The sequence below is a fragment of the Lissotriton helveticus genome, chromosome 7 (genome assembly GCF_964261635.1).
Source record: "Lissotriton helveticus chromosome 7, aLisHel1.1, whole genome shotgun sequence".
Lineage (NCBI taxonomy): Eukaryota > Metazoa > Chordata > Amphibia > Caudata > Salamandridae > Lissotriton > Lissotriton helveticus.
The window spans coordinates 1,264,055,603-1,264,078,335 of record NC_136068.1 but is presented as its reverse complement, the minus strand read 5'-3'; the positions used below and the strand labels follow the sequence as shown (position 1 = coordinate 1,264,078,335).

Below are 22,733 nucleotides of genomic sequence, written 5' to 3'. Positions count from 1 at the left end.
CCTGCCTCTGCTAGGTTGTGTATTCCTAGTCTGGAGTTTGAGTGACAGGGCCTGGGGATTCCAGGAGACAGAATGAGTCAGCCCAATGGTGAATAAAGAGGTCTGCATCTAGATGGGAGGGAGGAGTTGCACCTGGGAACTGAATTGGACTGTGCCTGCCCCCACAGTGCTGGCTCCACCCCTTTGGTGCATTTGATGTTTCTGCCCTGCACTGTGAAAGGAAAGAATGAGTCATGTCAACAGAGTGCTCCAGAACTGGTTTGGACTGGGCAAAGGCCCCTATGTCCTCAGAGGACAAAGGATATTGGGGAATACATATTGGGACCCTGATGCCAAGAAATTAGATCACTTTTGGACAAACAAGAAGAAACCTTTACTGAGGAGAGGAACCTTAAGAAACTGAGGAGACACTATCCCTAAGCTGAAGTGCTGCTTGTGGGATTGACCTGCAGTGGTTGCCTGACTGCCAAAGGAAGGAGAAAGGAACTTTGTGTACTTTATTTTCAACTTGTAAGGATCTCCAAGGGCTTGGAACAGAGCTTGCCTCCTGCTAAAGTCTCAGGGACAACAGATTTCAACCCCCAGCTCCCCAGAGTTCTTTGGAAGTGCCTGCTGCTGTTTTGGGGCCTCCTGTGGGACTGCGTGTCACAAGGAGCTGGAAGTGTGACTCAAGAGGAAGAAGCTTGTCGCAGCCGCCGCAACTCCGAAGGAGGGTGTAGCCGCTGTAGCTGTCGTATTGCACCACATCAAGAGAAGCATCTCACAACGAAGAAGAAGCGTGTCGCCGTCGCTGCTGCTGCCATTGCAACTCCGAAGGAGGGTGTCGCCGCTGTAGCTGTCGTATTGCACCTCATCGAGAGAAGTGTCTCGCAATGACGCATCGAACCGAGACTCCTCGCATCCTCGGAGAAGCGTGCCGCATCTGGAAAATCTTCACGACTTTACTTCTTTGCACCGGAACTTTGCTGCATTTCCATCGCTGCGACATTACTTGTTGTGGAAGCGCAACGCATCGTAAGGTACATTGGCGCAAAGTGTCACATCTGAAGAACTGAACTAAGCTAAAACTACAATTTTTAAGTATAGTATTGTGGATTTCTCTTGTTTAATGGTCTTGTGTTAAGTCTATATAAAGAATACTTATTTTTAATATATAACTGTGTGGTGTCCATCTGTAGTGTTGTCACTGGGTTACTGTATGTGGTCACAAATGCTTTACACACCGCCTCTGAGATAAGCCTGCCTGCTCGTGCCAAGCTACCAAGGGGTTGAGCAGGGGTTATTTTAGGAGTGTACCCCCTTACCCTGACTAGGGTCCCTATTTGTCACAAGTCCCTACCTGTGCCAACTAGAGACCCCCAAATCTAACAGCTACTAAATGTTTCTTTAATATATCTCAGCCAGGGTATTTTAAGGGCATGATCCAGTGAGAGGCAGTCCAAAATTACAGCTTGGTTGAAGCAGGCCTCCTCATTGGACCAAATATTCACCCAACAAAGCAGAAGCTTGACTGTGACTAAGTCGGACACATAACTCACCCCAAGTTCTTCATCAACTGAGTAAGCTGGGGTGCCCTGTGGAACTTCTAACACCCGTCTCAAATATTTGTTGTGCGTTGTCTGCAGTTTGACCACTTCTTTGTGCCCCCAGATCTCACTCTCATACACGGCCTTGGATATACAAATTGATTGATATAATTTTTGAATCACTCTAGGCGACCATGTACCTAATCTGTGTGCAAAGTTTGCAATGGCTCCCATTGCTTTCTTCGTGTCCATCACCTTCTCTTCTCTCAGAGTGTTCCAGTTTAGTTTAGCATTAAAAATGACCCCAAGATATACGGGGTCAAGCCCAGCCCATGTATGATGCGGTGCGGCAATCTGGCCCAAAGTGGAAACATCGGTAAATAGCGGCGGAAACAGCGGAAAAAAACGGCGGTAAGACTGCTGAGAGACCTATGGACGTGGAAGACCTTGCGGCAGAGGACCCTGCGGAGCCTAGTATCCTACATGTCTGACTTTAAAATGGCGGCCGCGTTGCCCCAAACGGTGATTAATGCAATAGATCAACTACTGTGATCTGCTGACGTTTCCTCTGACCACGGGGAAGGGGGCACCGGATGTCCAGATCTCAAACTCCGTCTATTTGGCAGCTAAGATCACTCGTCTTCGTTTAAACTCCTTACATCTGGCAGCAAAGAGCACTCGGCTTTGTTTGGCAGCAAAGAGCACTCGGCTTCGTGGAGAGGACCCTGCAGGAACTGACACTGAAAGAGGACTCAACAAACACAGGGAAAAAAAAAAAACATCGGCCATCTTTGAATGGAGTATAACTTTAGTAAGACACAAACATACACCTTCTCTACGCCATTATGTGCCACAAGATGCTGCTAATGCAACTGTGCATTTAAAAATTAAACTAAACTAACCCTAATCAGGAAGCAACTTGTATTAAAGCACAGAAAACTCACCTTGAACAGGACACTGTGGGCACACTAGGGTTGACACAAGTGTCACTATAAACAACGCCCCCCTCCTATTTTGGCCTACAATCCAATTGACTGACCTTCTATTAAAGCCAATCCTGACCCATCCCTCTATGACTGTCGAGCAACCTATTCTGCCGCTCGAGTTCCATCCCGCCGTGGTACCTGGAGACCCTTTCTCTCTACTGCCTACTAGTCCCTCCCCTACTCAACCATGTCGAGTCCTGACCTATCCGTGTCTGGGGAAAATTCCTATACTATTATCTACCCCCCAAAGCTTTCTAAAACCGCCACTAAATCATTCAAGCACGCTCCCCTAAAAAGACACCCTGAGACGCTCATATCCGACATGCGCTACTGCGTGGACAGCGGCACAATCATCAATGATCTCATCTTCTATTCCAGAAGGACCGCCTCCTGGCGAAAAACCCTTGCGCACCGTCTTAATATTCGTTTAACCAAGAACATTCCACATGGCACTAAGCTCACAATAGCACCCTCCCCAACCTTGCGAGCTGACCTCACCATCACCCTCTACAAAAACAGCATTGTTCTAATCCAAGCCTCAACCTATAACCTCAACAAATTCTCAGACCTCTTCCCCCTTCTCAGAGACCACGTGAACAACTCCAACTGGATAACTAATACCGGTACCAATGACCCACCACCACGCCACCCTAACAGATCCAAACACCCACTGACTAATCCTCCAAGGGTCCCCACTTCGGCTCACCCAATCCCCCCTATCATGTCTCCTGTCCCTAATAGATCGAGCCAGCCATTTACTAGTCCTCCAAGGGTCTCCACTTCGGCTCACCCATTCCACCCTACCATATCTCCTGTCTCTGGCATCAGCATTTCCCCTACACCTGCAATCTCCTCCCATCTAGTGCCCCCTCTACCGAGAACACTGATACGCTCCCAATGTCCCCTGCCCCAGTGAGTGCCAGTCCCCTAATGGCCCCCCACTGATCACCCCGACCCAGGCACCTATAACGGAACCACCCCTAGACACCAGAGCTCCTCCCCGCCAGTCCCCCACCAAAATCGCGAGCCTGATACTCCTTCTCCAAAGAACCCGGAGCCTGCTCCAGCCAATGCCCTGCCACTGTCACATGCCCCTTCGACTGATCTGGATAACTCAAACCCTTATCCCTCGTACCCCTTGACTATACCAATCTTGAAACCTTGCACTCCAGAGCGACCAAACTCACTCAGAGCATTCACAGCTCCATTCAGGACCTTATGAACCTCCTTCACCGTGCCGAGACCTCACTAGCTAACCTCAAGTCACCGCATACTTCCCCCCACCCAACACCGAGCCTCCCAAGCAACCACTCCCGCTACCCCTAAGACATCTTCGCCCACGGAAACAACCCTGCCTCCTCTCTGAGGAGGAATCCCAGGCTCTCGCCCTCACCTACAACGCACCCACCTCCTCCCCTAACCCTCTAGACCTCACTGGAAACAAAATCCGAGCCATCCTCCAAGACCACAACTCTACCCCAGCCATCCCCTGTCCGCCAAACACCAGTCCCGAACACCCCATCAGCATGGTCACCATTAACCCAAACAGGCCAGCTACCCTCCACAACAGAAATGTGGTAAAAAGCAATCTGGCGCCTGTAGTTCTATCTGTCCAGACTCCTGACTCTCCTTCCGACACCCCCTTATCTGGTCTTTTAATGAACTGCCGTTCAGCAGTTAAACACGCCGCTGACATCGCTGACCTCGTCCTGGACAAAAACATAGACCTAGCCATTTTAACTGAATCCTGGCTAAAGGAATACTCTTCTCCTTGCCTGGATATACTATTCCCGCCCAACTACAACATCGCCAGACTGGATAGACACTCTAATAAGAAAGGAGGAGGCATAGCCTGCATCTATTGATCCTCCGTGCTTATCACAGAACTTGCAACGGACATCTCAGACTCCTGCGAATACCTCGCACTCTCCGTCTGCAGCAATTCAGTACACCTCTGTAACTTGCACATCTTTTACCACCCACCAGGTCCAAACAATGCTTTCACTGATCACCTTCTGGAAATCATGACAACAAAGATTTTCTCCAATGCCACAGAGATCTTCCTGGGTGATTTCAACCTGCATTGGAATGACGCTAAAGATCCCTACGTCAATGCTATCAAAGACCTCCTAAATGACCAAGCCCTGACCCAAGCCTGCTCTATGTCAACCCACTCAAAAGGAGCCATCCTTGACTGGATAATTTCTAAGGAGTCCGCTGTCAAGCTTATCTCCATAGACCCCTGTGACTGGTCTGACCATCACTCCATATCCTTCATTTTACCCGGAACTCGCAAGACAAAGTCGTCTCAACCGGTGATCCCCAAACGCTGGATCAGAGACAGTAAGAACCTAGACTTTATGAAACTTGAGGCTCGATGCAGATCTGACCTACCCCCCCCTTGCACATAACCAAGGTTAGCGATCTCAACGAGCACCACTCATTGTCCATCTCGAACATTCTAGATGACCATGCCCCTCTAAAACTAAAAAGAACTCAAATCAAATACAGAAACCCTTGGTTCACTGGCTCTCTCAACATGGTGAGGAGAGCCCTCCGTCAGTTTGAAAGAAATTGGAGACAACACCCCTCCGCAGTGCATCTAAAACTTCTACGCGAGGCGAGAAATGCATACAACAAGCACATCATCAACTGCAAAAAAGAATACTTCAGATCGGAATTAGGGAATGCCAAGAACAGACCCCAAAAGCTCTTTGAACTGGTCAAATTCCAATCTAACAAACTGGCTAAAACACCAAAAGAATCCCCCAAATGGCTAATATCGGCAGACGAATTCTCCTCCTTCTTCACTGATAAAATCACGGCATTAGGAATTGAACTTAGCACCACCACCTGCGCCCAACCCCCTCCTGCTCTGCCACACCCTTCCGCTCCTACTTCTATGGCTTCTCCTAAAAACAAAGCCCGCTGGACTGACTTCAAATACTATAATGAAGACTCCATCTCAAAAATCCTCTCTACCTTAAAACCAAACAACCACTTCAATGATCCGCTACCTTCCAACTGCCTCACCACCGCCTCCCAATCCATCGTTCCTTGTTGGACTACAATTATCAACGCCTCTCTCCAGCAGGGCTTGATCCCGGACCCTTTGAAAGTTATCCCCATCTTGAAAATAACCTTCACTTGACCCTGCCTCTCCTGACAATTTCAGACCTATCTCAAATATCCCGCTACTAGCCAAAGTATTAGAGAAGTGTGTTCGACAGCAACTAATTGCAAAAAGAAGGGGACCCCTGAAAAACTAGTATAAAGTACACCTAGACAGGGAAATACACTAATGTAAGCTTTCTAGGGCTACTTCAACTCAAAACAACTCCTTACAAATAATTGAAGGAAGACATAAAAGTGACACTAAACCAAAATACTGATATTTAGAAAAATACAATTGCTTTATTCATATGATATTCTGATATTAGATTCATAAAATACATAAATTACATACAGAGACAAAAACAAGAACCGCACAATAATGGTAGAGACTTTCACTAATGCACAACATACATATCACATTCATACTATCCCACATAAAACTCAATTCATACACAAATACTAAGATAAATTATAAAAAGAGGTGCAATTATTAATGATATGCAATCTATATGGATGAATTGGTGGATCTTTTAATGTAACGGGTACAAGTCTAACTCGACGCGCGTTTCGACTGAAACACAGTCTTCATCTGGAGTTCCAGTATTTAAACGTTGTGCGAAGAAGTCTCAAAAAAATATCTCCAACACTTCGGAGACAGCAACTAAGCCAGCACATCAACAACTTCCACCTACTAGATGACTTCCAATCTGGATTTAGACCAGGGCACAGCACCGAAACTGCTATGCTCCACATCGTGGACGATGCCCTCCAAGCCCTAGACCAAGGCAAAACTTGCCTTCTAATCCTTCTTGATCTATCCTCTGCCTTCGATACGGTCAACCATGAATAACTACTTGACCACCTCAAACTCAGGATGGACCTGGATGGTGTGGTACTAGAATGGTTCAGGTCCTTCCTCCACAATTGTTCTCAGAGATTCCTCATCAACGGCAAACTATCAGCTCCCACCCCGGTCACAGTCGGAGTCCCCCAAGGTTCAACCCTCTCCCCTACCCTCTTCAACCTTTACCTTGAGCCACTCACCGAAGTTCTCCGCTCCGCCAACATCTCCTACCATATGTATGCGGACGACACCCAATTATACATCAACATCTCCTCGCTCAATGAGATCCTCTCCCTGAACGAGACCCTGAAATTAACTGTCCAATGGCAAGCCAATAACCAACTCAAACTAAATGCAAAGAAAACTGAATTTCTCCTAATCTCCCCATCAAAAACCAATCCGGAGATTCAGATGTGGATTAAGGCCATCACAGCCCTGAACTGCCCACCGACCATTGTGGGCTCTGCCAAATCCTTGGGCATAATCCTCGACAGTAACCTCAATATGAGAGACCACATTAACTCGATGGCCAAAGCAGCCAAATTCCACTTGAGCTACCTCTGGAAGCTGAAACCTTTCATCGATGTACCAGACTTAAAAACTGCAGTTCAAGCACTTGTCATCTCCAAACTGAAATACGGCTGTTCCACCCTCACAGGATTACCTAAGACCTCCGTAGCGCCTCTAAAAGCCTGCCTCATGCGGCTGCCAGACTACTCACAGGTACCAGGAAGTTTGACCACATCTCTCCACACATGAAAGCGCTGAACTGGCTCCCCCTGGAGGCCAGAATCCAGTTGAAATTGGCATGCACTATACACAAGGCTCTATACACAAATTCCCCTGCTTATCTGGCACAGACAGAAATGTGTGATATCCGGAGGAAGCAGGAACTCCAGGTCCGCCGGGAACCTACTGCTCCAACCTGCCTCCGTAAAAAAAAAAAAGAACCACTAACAGGGCGTTCACCGGAGTAGCACCAAGAATCTGGAACTCTCTTCCACCCTCCGTCAGGAAAATCCCTCTTCTAGCACGCTTCAAAATTGAGACCACAACCTTCCTCATGGGTAAATTCCTCGCCTAAGGCCTGCCCACAACCACCTCATTGAGCGGGACTAATCTAAGACTACCGCCTCATATATCACAAGCTGCCCATGATGAAAACATTTGGAACCTTGCTTTTGTTTCTGTCTAGGACAATGAGTGCAACCATACGTGTTGATCTGTTTGTCTCTGCACCTTAATCTTTTTGTTTGCTCAACAATTTATACCGTGTAAAGCGCTCTGATACCCTCACGGGTCATGTTCGCGCTCTATAAAACACACACAAAAAAAAGCTGAACTTTGGCTATACAAAAAAGAGCCTGCCTTATAGGTTTTTGTACTGTTCGATCGACAGCCCACTTCCATCACAAACGACTTGGCATAATTTGGGTACATGTCCAGCCCATTCATAAAGGTGACAAATCCATTGATCAAGACTTGCAATGCTCTAGGGGTGCGTTCTATAAGCACTGTGCCGTCTGCATACGGCAGTAGAGGGGCCGGTCTAGTGCCTATTCTCGGAGTATCGGTCTGCAAAGATATCAAGGCAGCTACCAACCCATTAATATACAGCGTGAATAAAAAAGAGGCTAGAATACAGCCATGGCGCACCCCTCTTGAACAGTTAACACTATCTGTGAGATCACCCTCTTGTGTAAAGTGTACCACAGCTAAGGTGTGGACATATAAAGACATCAAAGCATTTAATATTGATCACTCTACTCCTAGTTCATTTAACAGAGCTCACAATTTACTGTGGTTCACCCTATCAAAAGCTACAGTGAGATCCATGAAACCTAAATAAATGGATCTTGCTTTGGCGATTGTGTATTTTGCTATCAGTAAATAGGGGTTCAAGCATTGGCCCACTGTGGATTTTCCTATTCGGAAGCCGTATTGGACCTCCGAGATAATTTGATTTTTATCTGCTCACTCCACTAACTTATTTAGTATGACCCACCCCATAACCTTACCGGTCGAGTCTATCAGCGAAATGGGTCGGTAACAATTGGGGTTATCCCTATCCCCCTTCTTATATATAGGAACGATAGTGGCAGTAGACCAAGACTGGGGCATGTCAGTTAACACTGCTGCATTCAGAACCCTAGTTAGAATTGGGGCCCACACCTCAATGTTGCTTCTAAACAAGTCAGGGTGGATCCCGTCTGGGCCCGTAGCCTTATTATTTGTCAATCCCTCTATACCTGTTATCACCTCTTCTAACTGAAATTTAATATGGTTATCACATTGGAGGGGGTCCCAGACATTATTACAGTAATCTCCCTCCCTATAGTTGGAAACTGCCTGGAACTGATTCTTCCATTGGTCCTGTGTAATATGATGGCATATGGTTGGTTTGTCAGGTTCCAAGAAACAAGGTCTATTAATGACTTTCCAGAATAGGGCACTATCTTTTAGTGCACTAGCTTTCACCAGTTCATCCCAAGCCTGTTTTTGTAATGCGGCCCTCCGTTTTTTTTAATACTTTTTTTATAGTTAGTGCGGCATCAGGCTACATGTGTGGAGTCTCTTTCAAAGCCATTTTTAGTTTCCTCAGTGCCTGAGAACACTCCCTATTGAACCACCTTGGGCTATCAGATTGGGCACTGACCACTGCTACAATTAAAAGAGCACTCATTGCCTCAGCTATGACATCAAAGGTTCTAAGTACCTCCTCCTCTGATGGTGAGATATCCAGGCACTTCAGAATCTCCTGTTGTCTCTCTCTAAAAAGAGATGAATAAAAAACAAGACCACCACAGGCACCTCCCCATGTCAGTTGGCCTTGATATCCCTGCCGTTCTGCTACTTTGAGCTAGCTTCGGCCCCTGTGCCCACATACCCAGAATTGAAGGGTTATGATCGTTAAAGGGGCTTTCCATGGTCCTGAAGAACGATATGAAGTGAGCCAGTGCTGAGGACACACAATAAAATCAATGGTGGTCGCACAGCCCCTTCCTTTATAGGTCGGGGATTGAGACTGTTGAGAGGCCTTACTGCATTTTGTAAGGTAAACATTAGGTCATAGGTATTTAAAAGAGCATTTAATTAATGACCATCTATAGAATGCTCCATGTGTTATTCTTCTACTATCATTCATGAGGAAGTAGCCCTAGTGCTTTGTCCAAATTCTGCACATAAATAGCAGTTTAAATCCCCAGACTTAGAAAATGGGGAGAATGGAACGCATTTAGGGGAGATATTTGTACATCACTAACAGATGATATAGCATTTCGCAGAGGAACAGAACAGTAAACTCCCAGCTGCCTAATTTATGTAGCATGTGATTATTGATGCATTGTAACTCATTATTTGACATGTAATATGATATTGCAATGATGACTCTGTGATTTAACTACAATAAAAACTGTTATATAAAAAAAATCCCCTGACAAAATAAGATTACCTAATGATTAGTCGTCCCCTTGTGACAGATCAAAGAGACCGGCTAGCTCCTTCAAACTTGTTGAGCACAAATTACTATTTTTGGCATTATAAAAATTAATTATTGTGAGCCGTTTCATACTACCTATCACCAGCTTTACACCTTGTTACACTTAAGAGTTCCAATTCAATTGCTTTGCTGATCCACACAGCTCAAGGGCAATAAATATCATTAATCCCCCTTTAGCTCTTCCATACATCAAACCTTCTGTTGGGATGAAGAACGACTTATAGCCCTCCAAAAAGAAAGTGTTTTCCACCTCGCAAGTCTCCTGCTGGCAAATGATCTTATAAGAGGTTATGGATTGAATCCATCTTTCATCATCAAATTTTGAGGCTAGTCCTGCCACATTCCAGGAGATCAAACTGACCTCACACCCTGCCTGGATACTGGCTGAAATAGCTGAAATAGGCGTATCACCTTGATGACCTATCTGGTGGGTCAGATTAGTGTGATCAATAGAGTGGTCAATGTTCTCTCTCTGCCGTTCTCCCCTAGACATTACAACCTGCATTTGGGGGTCAGTCACTGTTGCCTCTCCTAAGCTGTGTTCAATGCCCACTGCCTGTCAATCCAAGTCATTAAGATCCAACAAAGTGGCATAAGTACAATTTCACTGGCAGTAATGCTACGGAGGCACACCTCATTTAACAGTACAATCAGATCGGACTATACATTTGGGGAATGCAACAATGTTTATCATTTTCACATTTACATTTGGGGTTGGTGCCTCTCGGGAAAAAACGCACCCTACTACCAAGGTGCACAAAAACAAAAACAAAGGGAATATCAAAGACAATCCCTAAGTGATCCAAACTTTATAATCCAATCTCCCGGCACTCAGTTGTGACAATTTAGGTCAATATTTGTTCAAAATAGGGTGCATAGATCTAGGCATTCATCCACAAGCCACAATTTGGGTTCTTACAAAAAAGGTATTTTATTAACAAGCATTAGTGAGCACAGTCACAATAATTTATAAGGCAGACATAAAATAGTACAAATTTCACTGGTGAAAACTGGCCAGGAGAGGATGGTAAGTGAAATAAGGGACAATTGATATTTATATGTCCTCCTCTTCCTGGTCCACAAGAGACAACAGCCGACACGTGTTTCGTCACGTCATGTGACTTCCTCAAGGCTTCTAGATATTTTAAAGCGAAGGTTGGTGTCTGAGTCTATATTCTTCTCGTTGATTTCCACAGTTAAGGAATTGGTAACAAATGATTTTGTCCAAATGTTTCTTATGCTCCTGTTTACTGCAGTTCGTCTGTCAGACCCGGAGATATTGTTGCATCAACGTGTCTTCCTCAACAAACCGAGTCCAATGATAACGCAAGAAATATCAGGGTATTTATATAAAAAAAAGAAGAAGGCCACCGTAATATACTGGAATCTCAAATCTGTGTTCCCAAATTTATTTATCTCTCAGGTTTCATTGTCCCTTGGAGCACACAACTAATTTTTTCAGTATGGCCTTAATTTCTCTTTTGGTGCCCAAGGTAGCGTCCTCAAAATCGTTGTTCGTGTCCTATGTGTTTATTCGTTGAGACCGTTTGTTATTGGAAGCATTTTCAATTGTAGAGCGTAAGTCGTGGGCTCTGATAAGCCACGTAAATAAAGAAATCCATCCTCTCCACGACAGCGGACCTGGTAGCTGTCGTGGAGAGGACGGATTTCTTTATTTACGTGGCTTATCAGAACCCACGACTTACGCTCTACAATTGAAAATGCTTCCAATACCAAACGGTCTCAACGAATAAACACATAGGACACGAACAACGATTTTGAGGACGCTACCTTGGGCACCAAAAGAGAAATTAAGGCCATACTGAAAAAATTATTAGTGTGCTCCAAGGGACAATGGAACCTGAGAGATAAATAAATTTGGGAACACAGATTTGAGATTCCAGTATATTACGGTGGCCTTCTTCCTTTTTTTGATAAATACACTGATATTTCTTGCGTTATCATTGGACTCGGTTTGTTGAGGAAGACACGTTGATGCAACACTATCTCCGGGTCTGACACACGAACTGCAGTAAACAGGAACATAAGAAACATTTGGACAAAATCATTCATTGCCAATTCCTTAACTGTGGAAATCAACGAGGAGAATATAGACTCAGACATCAACCTTCGCTTTAAAATATCTAGAAGCCTTGAGGAAGTCACATGACGTGACGAAACACATGTCGGCTGTTGTCTCTTGTGGACCAGGAAGAGGAGGACATATAAATATCAATTGTCCCTTATTTCACTTACCATCCTCTCCTGGCCAGTTTTCACCAGTGAAATTTGTACTATTTTATGTCTGCCTTATAAATTATTGTGACTGTGCTCACTAATGTGTGTTAATAAAATACCTTTTTTGTAAGAACCCAAATTGTGGCTTGTGGATGAATGCCTAGATTTATGCACAGAGTAAGTCCTATTTTGAACAAATATTGACCTAAATTGTCACAACTGAGTGCCGGGAGATTGGATTATAAAGTGGCATAGGTATTCGATGCCAGCTCCAGTCCCTCCCACCTCTCCAGCTCCCCGGCATTATTAGTTACTTGGGTAATAAAACCCTGCCTATAGAAAAAAAACTAATGGCAATGGTTAGATTTGTGAGGCATAAAATGGGAACTCAGCCGTGTGTCTCAATATGTTATATGCAATTTCTGGGGATCTGAAAGTGACAATCATGGCATCGCCCTTAGAGGATTTCTTGGATTTTCCAATCCAAGAGAAACTTCTTGCCATCAGGATATTAGAATGGTCCCTTATGTTAAATCTACTGTATTTCCCTAACCAGTGAGACACTTTATTAATGAGATTGTCTGTGGCTTCCTGCATACCAGCTCCCAGAATGTGCACCCCCACAAGGACTACAGTATAGGGGCAACATGCCGGGGGCAGATTAATTACTGGTAGACCTGGTCTATAAGTGTTTTTTGGTTTTGCCCCCCCCCCTCATTCTCTTGCTCCCGTGATAGGGAGTGTCGGTTTCTTACGCCGGTCTCCTCTCTCCATCCCATGTGTTTGAGAATTGAACCTGTTACCAATCTCCTTCTCCTGGGCCACTAATTCACTCAGGGCCAATTCCCCAGTGGGCTATCAGAGTGTGGTGGTCGGTTTCCTGGTTTGTGTTGCCCTTGCAAACTAGTACAAGCTGCCTGTGGATGGGCCTTTCTCGGGGGCGGATCATTAGTGACATTGGAAATAGATTTCAGCATGTTCTCCACTTTTCCTATTGTCTTTCTGGAATCTGCTAAACCCTTTTCCAATTTGTCCAAGAGCTTAGAGAACAGGTCAGTCATTAGGTTTGTGAGGCCTCCGCACCTGTGCTGGTAGCCTGTATGCTATCCGTCATACCAACCGGGGGGCTCGTAATAGTTGCTTCTGCTGCTTCAGCCCGCAAAGGATCAGGCACTAGGGGACCAGCAAAGCCCATAGATAGTCTCCTCTCCACCTTATCAATCTCCTGGGAGATGGCCTCAGCCACCATGGCTAAATAAGAGTCAATAGTAGCCCTTTTGTTGTTAGACAACTGGTCGGGATTAGTGGCTTTTCTCTTCCCCATGATGAATAAATGCTAAGCGCCACCGGTACTTGTAAGAGCCTAGGTCTTCACGATTGAATCAATAATACAATTCACACGTGTTTACTGCACTACTGGGCTTCCTGAAGTTTAACTTAAGAAGGGTCCGCTCAGATGTGGGAAACTCTGGTCTGCTGTATCATGTGGCTGCCTCTAGTCCAAAAGCGACCGGCCAAGGGGATGGGCCCAGACCAGCCTCGTTTAGCCATAGACGGGCCCGCCCTGAGCCCAGGCTTCGCTCGGACACGGCCCGTGCATGCCCACTTGTGTCCCGTGGGGCCCGCCGACTAGTTTTATGCACCTCTTGGTGCAGAGTAGAGGCAGCAACGGCCGCAGGGACTGCTGGGGCTCGAAGTCCTGGCTGCCCCCTCCTACGCGACACAAAACACCGGGCTCCCGCACTGCGGGGCCCGCCCGTTCGTTTTATGCACCTCCGGGTGCAGAGTAGAGGAGGCTACGGCCACAGGGACTGCTGGGGTGCGAAATCCTGGCTGCCCCCTCCTCTGCAACACAAAACACAGGCTCCTGCGCTGTGGGCCCATCCGCTAGTTTTATGCGCCTCCTGGCGCATAGTAGAGGCGGCAACGGCCGCAGGGACTATTCACGCGCAAAGTCCTGGCTGCCCCCTCCACGCCACACAAAACAGGGGATCCCTGGCTGCAGGGTCCGTTCGCTAGTTTTATTCACCCCCGGGCGCAGAGTAGAGGCGGCAATAGCCGCAGGAACTGCTGGTGCGCAAAGTCCTAGTTGTCCCTCCTCCGCCACTCAAAACACGGGCTCCCCCGTGTCTTGTTGGATGCATTAGTATTTTGCTGGCTCTGTCAGTGTCTGCATTTCTGTATGGCTGTGTGTGTCAGTGTCTGCATTGGTAAGTATCTAGGTGTCTCAGTGTGTGCATTAGTGTGTGTCTGGTTGGGTTATTGGATTCATCACTGATTGGCTGGGTGAGTCAGTGTCTGCATTGCTGTATGCCTGTGTGTGTGTTAGTGTGTGCCTAGATGTGTTATTCAACACATTAGTATTTGACTAACTGCGTTAGTGTCTGCATTTCTGTATGGCTGGGTGTGTCAGTATCGGCAGTGGTAAGTATCTGGGTGTCTCAGTGTGTGCATCAGTGTGTGGCTGGGTATGTTATTGGATACATTAGTGTTTTGCTGGATGTGTCAGTGTCGGCATTGCTGTATGCCTGGGTATGTGAGTGTCTGCACTAGTAGGTCCCTGTGTGTGTCAGTGTGTGCCTGGTTGTGTTATTGGATGCATTAGTGTTTGGATGGATGGGCCATTACCTGTATTGGTTTGTAGTTGGGTGTGTCAGTGACTGTATCAATGTGTGTCTATGTGTGCCAGTGGCTGTATCAGTGTGAGCATGTGTGTGAGTACCTCATCCTTTGTGAAGCTGGGTGTGTGCGTTGCTTTACTGATATGTGCCTAGGTGTGTTAGTAACAATACCAATCTGTTCTTGGGTGTGCATCCTCAAAATGGAACAGTGCAATAACTATTAACTAATGTACCTTACCCCAAAAGATGGTGCCATCAATATGCAAAAAAAGAAAAAATTGAAATATTTATTAGTTTTGAAATTAATACAATTACAAAAGTACCTTACAATTTCAATAATGCATAATCACACAATTCTAAGAAATGACTAGACATTTCTCATACTGTAAAGGTATGTATAAATATAAATAAGCATGTCATTTTCTTTTTTACTGTTCTCAGATTATTTACTCATACAACATAATCTACTTTTTAAGCAGACATCATTAAACAGTGGGGAAAACACAATAATAAAGATTGTAGAAAAAAATATCCAAATCTGCACACTTAAGTGGATTGCACTCACTACAAATAAACACAGCACAACTTATTTCCCTATGTACAAATATTGTTCTCTACACAATCATTTCAAACACATACATATATATCTCTTCAGCAGCACAAAAGAAAGTAATGTTTAAAAGCTCTTTATTATACCTTCGAGGAAAAAGAGGGTCACAGCTAGGGGTGGGCAGAAAACTCCGCTCTGCCAGCCTAGTGGATAAAGCCAGCCACCCCTGCTCCCCGGGGCCAGTGTCTGTTTCCGAAAGCAGCTAGGCCAGGGAGAGCCTCCCCGGGCCCCAGTGGACCCCCGTCCCCAGCACCCAGACCCTCGGCTGGCTTGCAGGACGGGGGGCTCCCGCACCCCGGGGCCCACCGACGCAGCACGATCCCCGGGCCCGGTCCCAGCTTCCGAACCCTAGCCAGGCTGGATAGAGCCTCCCTGGGCAACGGCGGACCCCCTGTCACCAGCACCCGGACCCTCGGCTGGCTTCCAGGACGGGGGGCTCCCACAGCCTGGGACCCTGGGACGAAGCACAAGCCCCGGGCCTGGTCCCAGCTTTCGAACCCTAGCCAGGCCGGGGAGAGCCTCCCCGGGACCCGGTGGACCCCCGTTCCCAGCGCCTGGACCCTCTGATGGCTTGTAGGATGGGAGGCACACGCACCACAGGGTCCACCGAACGGAGCTCAAGCCCCGGGCCTGGTCCCAGTTTCTGAACCCTAGCCAGGCCAGGGAGAGCCTCCCTGGGCCCCGATGAAAGCCCGGACCCTCGGCTGGCTTGCAGGAAAGGGGAGGCTCCAGAAACCCCATGGCCGGCCGGACGGAGATCAAGCCCCGGGCCTGGTCCCTGCTTCTGAACTCTAGCCAGGCTGGGGATAGCCTCCCCGGGACCCGGTGGACCCCCGTTCCCAGCACCCGGACCCTCTGATGGCTTGCAGGATGGGAGGCTCACGCACCACAGGGCCCGCCGGACGGAGCTCAAGCCCTGGGCCCGGTCCCAGCTTCCGAACCCTAGCCAGGATGGGGAGAGCCCCCCTCGGCCCGATGAACGCCCGTACCCTCAGCCGGCTTCCAGGACGGGGGGGATCCCACAGCCTGGGACCCTGGGACGAAGCAAAAGCCCCGGGCCTGGTTCTAGCTTTCGAACCCTAGCCAGGCCGGGGAGAGCCTCCCCGGGACCCGGTGGACCCCCGTTCCCAGCACCTGGACCCTCTGATGGCTTGCAGGATGGGAGGCACACGCACCACGGGGCCCACCAAACGGAGCTCAAGCCCTGGCCCTGGTCCGTGTTTCCGAACCCTAGCCAGGCCAAGGAGAGCCTCCCTGGGCCCTGATGAACGCCCGGACCCTCGGCTGGCTTGCAGGAAAGGGGAGGCTCCAGAAACAAATAGAAAAAACCCCATGGCCGGCCGGACTGAGATGAAGCCCCGGGCTCGGTCCTTGCTTCCGAACCCTAGCCAGGCTTGGGATAGCCTCCCCGGGACCCGGTGGACCCCCGTTCCCAGTGCCCGGACCCTCTGATGGCTTGCAGGATGGGAGGCTCACGCACCACAGGGCCCGCCGGACAGAGCTCAAGCCCCGAGCCTGGTCCCAGCTTCCGAACCCTAGCCAGGCTGGGGAAAGCCCCACCTTGGCATCCCCCATGGCCTGCCGGAGAGAGTTCAAGCCCCGGGCCCTGCTTCTGAACCCTGGCCGGGGAGAGCCTCACAGGGGCCACGCTGAACCCCCTGTCCCGAGCACCCAGACCCTCACCCGGAACCAAGTAGGCTTAAGCTCAGGCCACGTCCACTCCCCCACGGCCTGCCCGGGGAGCCCATTTTTCTCGACTATGGGGGCTTACAGAACTTTGGGGAAGGACAAAAGTTGGAGTTAGCCCGGCCGACAGCCAGCAGAGCCATCTGGTCACCCAGCCCGCAGGGCCATCTGATCACCCAGCCCGCAGGGCCATCTGGTCACCCGGCCCGCAGGGCCATCTGGTCACCCGGTCCGCAGGGCTATATGGTCGCGCAGCCAGGCGACCAGATGACCCGGTATGGCCCAGCGCCCGGATGTCTTGGGAGGGTGCCGTACCCAGTCGCCCTTGCAGTCTAGCAAGGGTGGCCAGGCGCTCCGAGGCAGCCGCTCCTGATGCTCCTTCCCCGGGGCTGTCGCTGATCGCCTCTCTGCTGGCCTTGCCCGCGAACAGCGGGAAGGGGATGCCTGGCTGGCCCAGGCCATCTGGTGACCCTGCCGATCTGCAAGGGATGGTGGCCCCCGGTGGGGCAGGGACGGGAGAGGGAGGCCCCCCTGCCGGAGGGCACATGGTAGAGGAAGTCTCCTGTGGGCCCGTATTACTCCCTCTGTGTCCCTCCCACCGGCCCGGCGGCAGAGGGACCCACCCCTGCGTGTGGTGGAGCAGGGCATCCGCGGGCACCCACACACGGAGAGACAAAAGCTTGGCTCAGAGGATGACTTTCAATAGATTGCAGCGAGGTAGCTGCTCTGCTACTTACGAAACCCTGACCCAGAATCAGGTCGTCTATGAATGATTTAGCACTGGGTGCCCCACGAACATGCGGTGCACTAAGGTCGATGGAGGCGGCCCCCTTCCATCTGCGCTCCGGTCTCCAAGCAAGCGGCACTACGCACCGTCCCCCAGAGAGAGGTCGGCTATCCCAGGCCAACCGAGGCTCCATGGCACTGCTGTATCGTTACGGTTTAGGGGGGATTCTGACTTAGAGGCGTTCAGTCATAATCCCACAAATGGTAGCTTCGCCCCATTGGCTCCACAGCCAAACACATACACCAAATGTCTGAACCTGCTGTTCCTCTCGTACTGAGCAGGATTACTATTGCAACAACACATCATCAGTAGGGTAAAACTAACCTTTCTCACGCCGGTCTAAACCCAGCTCACGTTCCCTATTAGTGGGTGAACAATCCAACGCTTGGTGAATTATGCTTCACAATGATAGGAAGAGACGACATCGAAGGATCAAAAAGCTGCGTCGCTATTAACGCTTGGCCGCCACAAGCCAGTTAACCCTGTGGTAACTTTTCTGATACCTCCTGCTTGAACCCCAAAAGTCAGAAGGATTGGGAGGCCCAGCTTTCACAGTCTGTATTCATACTGAAAATCAAGCTCAAGCGAGCCTTTGCCCTTCTGCTCCGCGGGAGGTTTCTGTCCTCCCTGAGCTCACATTAGGACACCTGCGTTATTGTTTGACAGGTGTACCGCCCCAGTCAAACTCCCCACCTGCCACTGTCCCCGGAGCGGGTCGTGCCCGGCGTACGCCGGGCGCTTGGAGCCAGAAGCGAGAACCCCATGGGGCTCGCCCCCCCCGCCTCACCAGGTTAGTGAAAAACGATAAGAGTAGTGGTATTTCACCGGCGGCCCAAGGGCCTCCCACTTATCCTACAACTCTCATGTCTCTTCACAGTGCCTGACTAGAGTCAAGCTCAACGGGGATTTCTTACCCCGCTGATTCTGCCAAGCCGGTTCCCTTGGCTGTGGTTTCACTAGATAGTAGGTAGGGACAGTGGGAATCTCGTCATCCATTCATGTGCGTCACTAATTAGATGACAAGGCATATGGCTATTTCTGTACCACCTCGCGGTGGCTCATTCTGGGTTATTATGCTACCTATCAGCGTCAATTCGGTTTTCCTTTCAACAATACAACATTCTTTCGCTCCGGAGTACAGCCACACTGAACGCTGTCCTCACTGGAACTGGGATCACGTATAGGCCATAGATAGTACACCCTGCAGTACTATTCCAACAATTTAAAATTGTCTACGAACAGTCCTGAGAAATTAAAATATGATTAGCAGGACGTCAATAATCAAAGTGTGATAATTATGTGTATGCGATTATTTGAGACCTATTCATCATTCAAGAAATTTTCAATAAGTATAATGCACACAACTATATCTAAATTGTTATAAGCACACATTTATAAAAAAAATACACATCTACAAATTGCACATCTAACTAGAAAAAACACATCTAAAAAATTCACATCTATAAAATTTACATCTATACTAAATCTTGTGTCAAATATAAACCTATATGTTGAAACAATATGCTTTATAAGAGTGACATGTATGTTGTAAGAACGTGTACATCTCAGTATAAGCTTGAGACCCTACTGGGTGAGTAGCGCGCTTTACAAATTGTCTGATTGAGTATAAGCTTGATACTCAATTGTCCCTGAATACTTGGCACATTTTAAGAGTGTCCATTAAAGTAGTCAGGCAAACATTTTTCTTGAATGGGAATGACATTTGCTGACCTAAATCAGCCATAACAACATCATTACATTGAGGCTAAATACCACGACATCCAACGAGGAAGCCATGAAATTTTACAGTGGTGCGTTTTGTGAGACCTTTGATTTGCTGTGACAGATCCTGATAGTATTTCACTTTACTCTCAAACGCTAATTCAAGGGAATTCTGAGAGTTTTCATAACGAATTGAAACATCAATCACTACAGCTGTACCATTTTTTGGTAAACACTACATCTGGTTTTCGAAGATCTCCTTGATTATTCTTAACATGAGGTTCCCTATATGTCATCCAACCACACCTTTTTGCTCTATCAATGAGCAATTCTAGAATTCTGTTATGTCTTTTTATCCTAATGTCCTTAGTTTTAGGACATGCGCCTGAAATATGAGAAATTGTTTCGCAAACATCATTACAATACCTACATGTAGCAAATGCACGATTTCTTCCCCTAGTGATGGTTTCTCTAGTATATAAAACATTTGTTCTTAACATCAGCGCAGCTATGTACTGGTTTTCTTTCATTGTGTTATGCTTGCTGATCCAGAAGTTTACGGTTGGATTACTTGCTAAGTATTTTATACCATCACCTTGGACAGGGAGATTTGCCCATTTCTCAAATTCTTCTTTTCTCCAATCATATGTTGCTAACAAATTCACATCATAGCTCAGAAACCTACTGAATAAAATGTTGAGTTTGTGCGTTTTGATAATGTTATAAATTTTTTCATTCATATCTTTTCCTGCATACATGATTGAATGAGCTATGTATAGGTCTGGAGCTGCCCTGAGATACAATAAACCATTAACTTTATTGAGACCAATTTGTGTACATAGTTTTGGTATACTGAGGCCCCTAAATGATCTTTTCGAATATAGGAGACCATCACATGTGTATGCAGGAAGGTGTAGAAAATGTTTGACATACTTTTTTATTGTTTGATCCAGAACATTTAAAGTTTTTGCTTCTGTTCCTGTCATTTCCAATTTGAATGATAGTTTAAGGACCAGGTACTGACACAACCTTTCTATTTTCTGCATGGGCTTAAGTGGTAGAATGTCAAGTTTTTTAGCCCAATTGACAAGAACCTCATTAGTTTTGTTGTTGCTTGTATGACCAGTGTGTGGATCAAAGTTCAATCTGAGGTATCTCTCACTTTCTCCTGGATGAATGTTTTCAATGTTTTCTTTTTCAAACTGCCATGGTTTACAGTTGTTAATCAGGATTTTATCTTTATGGTGGCTGATATAAAATCCATGTGTCTTTTTCACATTAAGTTTTAACACTGTTTTTTTACTGAACTTTTCAATGATTTTCAGATTTGTGCTCATTCCTTCCGAGGTGCTGCTGAGTACTGCGATGTCATCGGCAAAGGTGAGAGCGGTGATTTGCTCAATAAGACCATATGATCCAAAAGTGAAGCCCATGTCTTTTTTCTGAAGATCACAGATCAGAGGATCCATGGCAATATTAAATAGTAGTGAGGATAAAGAGTCACCATGTTTAATTTCATTGTTATTTCAAGAGTTGCTTCGTTGTTCTTTCCCTTGAAAAATGTTGTTGCATCAGTGTACAAGGCATTTATGTCTCTGATGTATGATGGAACTCTGTGCCTTGCGAGACTCTGTATAATGTGACCATGGCTGACAGAGTCGAAGGCTTTTGCGATATCTATGAACACTACTGCTAATGAGGGACTGTTTTTTCGTGCCCCTTTTATGATATTTTACAGAGTCAGATTCTCGAGACAACCTCTCACCTTCATGAAGCCTTTTTGTCTCGTATTCAATTCAACAAAAAATGAGAGTCTTTTTGTTAGTATTTTTGTGAATAACTTCATGAATGCAGTATCAATGCTAATTGGACGCCAGTTACTGATTTTTTTAAGTTCACTAATCGGTACATTCTTGGGTATCAAAATTGATCGGTTCTTTTTGATACTTTCTGGTACTCTTCTCATCAACAACAAAGACGATAAAATTCTGGGCTGCAGTCTTGGTTGCCTGCTTTGCACTTTATACAAGTCATTCAGACCAATTTTTTTCAGGCCCCACTGCTTTCTTTAAATCGGAGTCCTCGAAGGCATCAGTTATTTCGAGTAGTGTTATTTCTTTACATAAATTTCTAATTTCGTAATCCTCTGGTATCTGATCAATCGGCATGAAGTTAGGGTTTTTCTTGTTTTCTTTCTCAATTATGTTTTTGTAGTATTGAAAAATGTCATCAGCACTGATTTGGCTAGTGGCATCTTCTGCCCCATCAGTGATAATCCTGTCAATTTTCTTTTTGCCTTTTTTAAACATTGTCTGGTATTCTTTATAGCTGCCCTTTGCTTTGGCATAATTTTTCTTGTGCGTCCGATTAAGCCTTCCGTGTTTCTTGTCTTTTTTTGTTTTCTTGTTCTCTACTGAGGCATTCTGGTGCTCATCTTGAGCAGAGTTCATAGGCTCATTATTGAGTTCACTTGCTGGTTCATTTGTTGGTACACTTGCTGGTGTAGGATTTATATCAGTGGTGTTTTCTGAGATATAAGTCACTACCTCATCCATCAGATCCATAGCAGCATCGTGTTGCTCTATTTTGTGTACTTCTCGATTTCTGTGATTCTATCTTCCAGCTTATCAAAGTTCTTTATTTTTTGCGATTGATAAAGTCTCTGCGCTTTTCTGTTGTTACTTCTACTGTAACGTCTGGTTCATCGCAAGAGTCATTTTCAGAAACATTTGATGCTTGCAGTACATCTTTTGCCGATTTTTTGCTTTTATCTCTACTATTTCTTCTTTTTTCTGCAATTTATTTTCAGTTTTTATTGTCAAAATGTGGAACCATCAACGCATTAATATTCTTTAAAAGTTCCCAATATGTCTCCACACAAGTCACATTTATACTTTTCATTTGGGTTTTTCCAATAAGTGACTTTTTTTGTGTAGTCACTTTTCTTTGTTATTACATCTTTGCTGACCTCATACACATCGGGAAGATTTTCAAAATTTATTGTACCAATGTCATTCTTCGCTGAGGAAGCCACAAACTCGATGGATTCGCTGAGGTATACTGTTGTGTCTTCTTCTGCTACGGAGGGTGAACTAAGGCC

At 46.6% G+C, this 22,733-nt stretch overlaps 1 pseudogene; it reads right to left on the bottom strand.

Moving 5' to 3' along the window:
• Positions 1-17,799: 17,799 nt before the first annotated feature.
• Positions 17,800-18,838, bottom strand: LOC144771067 (28S ribosomal RNA; annotated as a pseudogene).
• Between the last annotated feature and the right edge of the window lie 3,895 nt (positions 18,839-22,733).